A 7330-nucleotide genomic window follows, 5' to 3' on the forward strand; every position below is an offset into this window, starting at 1 on the left:
TCGAACTTAGATTACTTGAGCTTACTGAATTCATAGTTTGAAATATCTAATCACTACAGCATGGGGTTGCAAAGATGTTGTGATTATAAAATCAGAGTTTGTGGCAAAGACTCAATTTCTTTGTTTGTATACTTTAATTGCTGCCATTTTTTCTAATCCTTATATCTTTGCAACCTGGTGGTGTAAGCCATTTACATTTTAAACCGAGATAACTTGATTAAACAAAATTCACAGTTTGACATATATCTAAGGTCTACAACATTGGGTTGCAAATATAGGGATTAGAAAATCAAAGTTCTTGTAAAAGACTCAATTTCTTTCTTATTCCTTTCGATCATAAACCTTCCTTGGGGTTCAGTGAGATGCCAAAGAAATGTTGCTTATTCGTTTGACGCTTAAAGGGACTGTAACCGTAATCAGATACAAAAGTATGTAATTTTGAAAACTGATTTTTTTTCAGTCGTGATTTCTCAACGAAATTGATTTACGCATTTCTACTGCAGAAAAAATATTTATGAATTATCAAGATTAAATACTTTTAAACCTAGAAAACAATAATATCACAAAATTTTGATCAGATTTCAAGGTTTCAAGGGTACCGTTGTGAATCGGGTATTTCCATCTTTGCATGAAGGGTCACTTGAAATTATGCTTACAGTCCCTTTAACAAAAAAAACAGAAATCAGACAAGCAGCGAGACAATATAATAAAGAAATATATTTACAGTATTGCGATGGTAGAAAAATGTTATCGAGAGAAAAGTCAAACTTTTCTTTCTATCTTTAGATTCTGACAAATATTTGATATTGTTACAAGATTGTTTCTATATCCCCTCCCTTTAGTGTTTTTATTCTATATCCACGGATATTATCTGTCATATCTGGATACTGTCCTTCAAGAATTATTTTGTTATTTAAAATTAAAGTCAGGGTGAAACCATTGAGCCATTTCTTAAATTCACCTTCCACCAGTTCTTAAGTTTTCTTTGATACGTTTTTGAAAGGATTTGAGATTTTTTTATAATTTTCAAACTCAATTAAATTTTTAGCTTTTTTTGGAAAAAATATTTCGTCAAATTAAATCAAGATGGGTGTCAAAACATTATTCTTGAAACACTGAGTTCAGAAATGTTAAATTTGTAAAAAAGTATTCACTTAAACCGAATTGCGCTTTTTGCACAATGTAACATTTTTTACACACAGAGTGCTTCAAAGTTCTAACCAGAAAGTTCAAGAATTGTTTTAATTTTTTCTAAAGAATTGGGTTATCAAACCTAATGTTATAATTCTAAAGATAAAAGTAGGGCTAGGAAACAATCCATTACAGAAATGCACGTGTTTGAAATTAACGGAAGATATCGTTAACGAACGGAAGATATCGTTAACGAACGCCAGAAAAAAAGCAAAAAAAAGAAAGGATTGTTGATTAACGGAACTTTCAATAATTTTTCTGGATGAAATTTTCTGAAAGAATTTGAATATTTATCGTTGTCCGAAACTTTTCCCGCCATTTTTAATTACAATAATCATTCACAGCTGACGTTAACGTCTCTCTCTTTTTCAATTTAAATTGGAAAGAAATTGGGTCTTCACCACTAACTTAAATAGTCTAATCAATATATCTTTGCAACCTGATGGTGTACAATTTCAATGTTTCAAACTTAGATTATTTAATATTTATTTATATGTTGTAAATGACAACGGGTAGAAAATCAGAGTTTGTGACAAAGACTTATTTCAGAGAAAACCTTTTGACTTTCTGACATACATTAAAAAAACTTTTTTCTATAGTATTTTTCCATATTCTAAAGTCACATGTTTAGATTGCAACAAGTAGGGTTAATTTCTTTCAATATTTCAAAAACGAATTCGGCATTTGTTGTAGATTTAGATCGAGCATCAACTTTTGAAAATATTTTTGTTTAATATTAAACAATAATTGTGTAAACCTGGCTTAAACAACAACACCAGTTAGAAAGCACAAAATAAAGGTCTGGACAATTTTAGTTGATTATTTTATAATTAAGTTGCATGTTATGCCTGCAGAGAAAGATCATTCTTTATTGAAATATTTTGATTGTCATTATATAAATAGTCTGTAATGATTAATGATAATCTATTTCAAAATTGATATTTCCTTTTCTATTTTTAATCCTATTCTTTTGGTTTACAGGATACAGGATACAGGATACAGGATACAGGATACAGGATACAGGATACAGGATATAGAATAATAGGATACAGGATACAGGATACAGGATATGGAATAATAGGATACAGGATTCAGGATACAGGATACAGAATATAGAATAATAGGATACAGGATAGAGGATATAGAATAAGGATAAAGGATACAGGAAAAAGGATACATGATAAAGGATACAGGATATAGAATACATGATAAAGGATACAGGATAAAGGATAAATGATAAAGGATACAGAATAGAGGATGCAAGATACAGAATACAGAATAAAGAACATAGGATACAGAATATAGGATACAGGATTTAGGTTATACGATATAAAACACAGGATGCAGGGAAAAGGTCACAGGAAACAGGATACAGGAAACAGGATACAGGATACAATAAATATATACAGGACCAAAGAGCATATGTTTCCTTTAAGTCTGATACAAAGATACTGAGGTAAGTTTGTGAAACTCCCGAGGTTTAAATAATCCTCTCCGGGAATGGTTTTGCTCTGAGAGAAGAATGAAACCATATTCTTCGTCTCTCGGGGGCTTTTATTCTTTTTTCTTATTTTCTTATTTTTCAGGGGTTGTCAAATAACTATTTTAGTATGATAAATCAACTTGAAATTTAATAAAGAATGCTCCCCCCCCCTGACAGAGCAAGTTCTTTTTAAAAAGTTCAATAAAATATACTAAAACATCTGTTGAAAGTTTATTTCATTTATTGGGTTTTTTCAAGTAAGGATTTTATTTTCAAATCTAATTTTGCTGGAACAGATTCTTTTTAAAGTCTCTACTTCAAGCAGTGAAAGAAAGTTTATGCAAAAAATCGGGATTTAAAACCATTTCAATCGAATTTTGACTTAAAAAAGCGAAAGGTACTGTCGACGTAATTTTATGTGACCTTCTTCTTCTGAAGAGTTATTTTCAATTGCGGATTTTCAAGAAAAACGAACATATATCTTTCTTCGGATAAAGGTTCAACAGTTTTGAAAATCATGCATATATCTGTTAAAATGAAGGTTTCCTTAAAACAAGGTAAATACATACATTTTGAGGACCACTGAGTCTTGGAAATATTTTGCGGAAAAGTAGAAAAGTTTTGAATTTTAAAAACATTTATTCTAAAAATGCATAAAAATGGAAACATTATTACATTGAGTGCACCAAATCCATTTTTTACATAGAGCTAAAGTTTTATATAAAATCATATTTAGAAGAGATGTTGTAATTATAATAAGGATATATGCTTGTCTTATTTCTAATATTCTTATTCAGGATATGGCATTCAAGCATTCAAGCTATTTATATCCTTTTGCTATTCTAAATAGAAGAAAATATAATTCAGTTACAATATTAAAAATACACATATATACAAGTTTTTTTATTTTCTGACAATTTTGTAAATTTTACTGGTATTTATTTAACAATAATAAACGTTATTACTGTTATTATTATTATTATTATCATTATTATTACTTAAAAAAATTGAGAAATTCTGACGTTTTATTTTTAATCTTGCAAGGATGATTTTTTTCTTCTTTACTTCATCGTATTTTTGAGTATTTAAATATTTTCAGTGAGAAAAAAAAACATCTGCAGATTTTTCTAGAATATTAATAGTTCTCTTGTGTACTATATACATTATACAAGGCTAACCGCACAAGATGAGAGGGTGAAGACGACTTGAAACTCTACAAATATGACGATCCCAAGTTTAAATTAAGTCTTCTGCCTTGAATCTGGTCTTTAAATGGATTATTTAATAATTTGTCAAAGAAATCAAGAAGTTTATATAGTTGCAGGAAATTGTGAATGTCAGGAAACAGACAGTCCAATTCCGTACAGTCGTCTTTTAAATATCATCCTTTGTGGGTAACCCTGTATATACATATAAAGGTAAATTGGCCTCCTTTTATGCAAATAAATGATAATTACAAAAAGTTGTTCATTAGCCTTAAAGTTAATTTGTCATCATTATACTTTGTTAACGAGCTCTTGCCATATTTGCAAATCAATTATTTAATTTTATGTCAGGGCTTAGTGAATCTAATTAAACATTAAAGGATGTCAGCAAACTTCATTTTTTCAATTCTTGCACTTTTTTAAGATTTTTTAATGATCTATTTAGTATTTCTCTTGGTGTACTATAGTTTTTCGATCGTTTTCGACGTCAAAAATACGAAAACGAAACGATCGTTTAGAAAACGACCGTTTTTAAAAAACAAACTTTAAAAAACGATCGTTTCGTTTTCGTTTATTTGACGTCGTTTTCATAACGACACGATCATTTTTCTAAAATGAAAACATTAACATCCATAATTTTGTGTACAATGTGTATAATATTCAGAGCCGGGAATTTAAGAGAGTATTGTTTAACGAAACCCCCGAGTTTCCTTTAATGGCCTATTTATGTTTAACTTAGTTTTAGAAATAATAAAACAAAGAGAAAATATTAAATAATATTTCTCAACAAAAAACAGTGAAATCTGCAAAACTGTCTGACCCCATTCATGAAACCGGGTTTCCGATACTGTTTTTTTTTACATTTTACGTTTCAGGCGCCGAGTTTACTAACAACTGAGTACACTCGACCACAATTCATTATAATGTTGGGTTCTCTAATTGAATAATTAAGCATTAATATACATTTCCACCCTATGTATCATTTCTGTATTAATATATGATTAACAGGTAATGCAATACAGAACAAATAAGAAGATAAATAGATTTTAAAAGTAGGTAGAAAAAATAGATTTTAAAAATATGAAGATAGTTAGATCTTAAAAATTGGTAGATAAATAGATTTAATAAGTAGGAAGATAAAAAGATTTAATAAATAGGTAAATAAATAGGTTTAGTAAATAGGTAAATAAATAATTTTAGTAAATAGGTATGATACCTATCACCTTTATTACAAAGATGGGAAAATACATAAATTTTAAAAATAGGACGATACATAAGTTACATTAATAAGAAGATACATAGATAGGATCAAAGATACACAAACTTCTCAAATAGGAAGATTAAAAGATTTATTAAATAGGATGATACATCGATTTTAATAAAATAGAAGATACCTATATTACATAAACAGAAAGCAGAGGCGTAAATAAGAATTTTCTAGGAGGGGGGGGGGGGGTAAATTTTAACATTTTGCGCGCGTAGCGAGCCGTATATTTTTTTTACTGTAGACCATGTACAACCCCATTCAAGATTTATATCAAATTATGGGTTTAGCTGGGTCTCATTTCAATTTCCCGATCATTTCTGTGATTAACAAACTCTATCATATAAAAGGTTTCCTTTACCACCTTTCAGCTTTCACCTTGCTTAATATATACCCTAAAGGTTGTTCATTATAAATTTAGACTTTTTTAACAGCTGTAAAAAAGCAATTCCACCAATATGAAAAATCAGTGATGATCAGCCACCTGTGCCCTGGGAACTTAGTTTCATTGTTTTGAAGAATATATATTCATCACTGACTATTCTATTTCTTTTGTTAACATTTTTTCTTTGAATACATTGTAAAACAAAAAACAAAATTTCGCGGATTTTATAACAAATTTCGTGGATTTTCAAAATTATCCAAAATCGAATTTTTTTAGAAGCAAATTTTTGAAAATTCAATCATACATATACCTTCCCTGGGGTCATTTAAGGGCCCACACAAATTTGGGCTCGATCGGTTCAGCCGTTTTGACGGTAATGGAACACAAACAGACAAGCAAAGTAAAGTATATATTCATCATAGAGAAGATTAAGGAAATGAAAGACGACGACTAAGAGGGCAGCTTTTAAAATAAGAGCAATGATTTAGTAAGATTATCTGCGCGAAGCACCAAAAAAAATTGAAAACATTTTTCCTCTTTATGATAATCATGGACATCAAGTTTCTAAACGGGGATGTTTATGTCCCCAAGATTCTAGGAGAAGAAATTGCCCCAAGGATTCTAGGGGGGGGGGGAAATAACCCAATAACCCCCCTTATTTACGCTTTTGATAGAAAGATACATTAGTTGCATACATAAACTTCATAATTGGGAAGATATCAAGATAGATAGAAAAATCTAGAACTTGAAATGTATCTAAACAAAAAAGATTTTACGAAGACTGTAAACAGTCTTATTTTGTCACGAAAATACATCCGTCGTAGTACACGTCATACACATTTTAGTGTTTTTTTCCTGTAGTACTTTACTCATCATTTTCATTCCGATGGATACAGAAGATTATTTGAGGTAAATCAGTCAAGGAGTTCATGAGTTATGATCGGACATACAAACAGAGATTACTACTTTATTATAGAGATGAATGAGCCCTGGTTTAAAAACTTGAAGTTGAGGGAGTTGACTTTAACAGAGGAAGTTGAGCTCCCTAGTTAGTTGTTTATAATATCGCAGTCAGGTTGTACTTGTATACTGTATTGGACCCAACGAGGTTATAGTGTATAGAGTGATGATGTACGCTAATCCTTTACTGATTATATAGGCCATCAACTATACCGAGAGCGTACTGCATATTTGTTTATTACAAGTTGATTCTGGCCTAACCTATAGTATATCATTATAAGTATACAGCTGTAAGTGTACAGTACAAGCTACCTGAGAACTATTATCCCCCCCTGATTGGACCTTTCAAACCTAGTTTATATTTAAAACTGCAACAAAAGAATTTTATAATAATGAATGGAACTTGAAACATAATAAAGAGTAATTCTTTACAAACTTTTCTTCATTTAAACTTGTTTAAGTCTGTAGGGATAGTTACAGAGAGAGAGAGAGAGAGAGGATTTGGTAATTTTTGGTTCGTTCTTTATTGGTTTCAAAAAATCTTCCAAAATTTCAAAATTGTATTCTGTTCAACTTTATTTATTATATTTTATTATTAAAATTTATTGCATAAATTTCCATATAAGAATATGGAACAGTCAATACAAATGTCGTCTTTGAAATCTCTTGTTTATTGGAACACCCTGTAGTCTTGATATTGATTTCCTCTCTCAGCCAATTAATTTTACAGATCTGAAGCTTAATATTTATTATTTATACAATTATAAAAAAAATCCCGTTAAGGTTGGGTTACAAGGAACCATCTGTTCCTAGCTTTAACAGCTTCCTGTCTCACAACCCTT

The sequence above is a fragment of the Eurytemora carolleeae genome, unplaced genomic scaffold (assembly GCF_000591075.1).
Source record: "Eurytemora carolleeae unplaced genomic scaffold, Eaff_2.0 scaffold75, whole genome shotgun sequence".
Taxonomy (NCBI): domain Eukaryota; kingdom Metazoa; phylum Arthropoda; class Copepoda; order Calanoida; family Temoridae; genus Eurytemora; species Eurytemora carolleeae.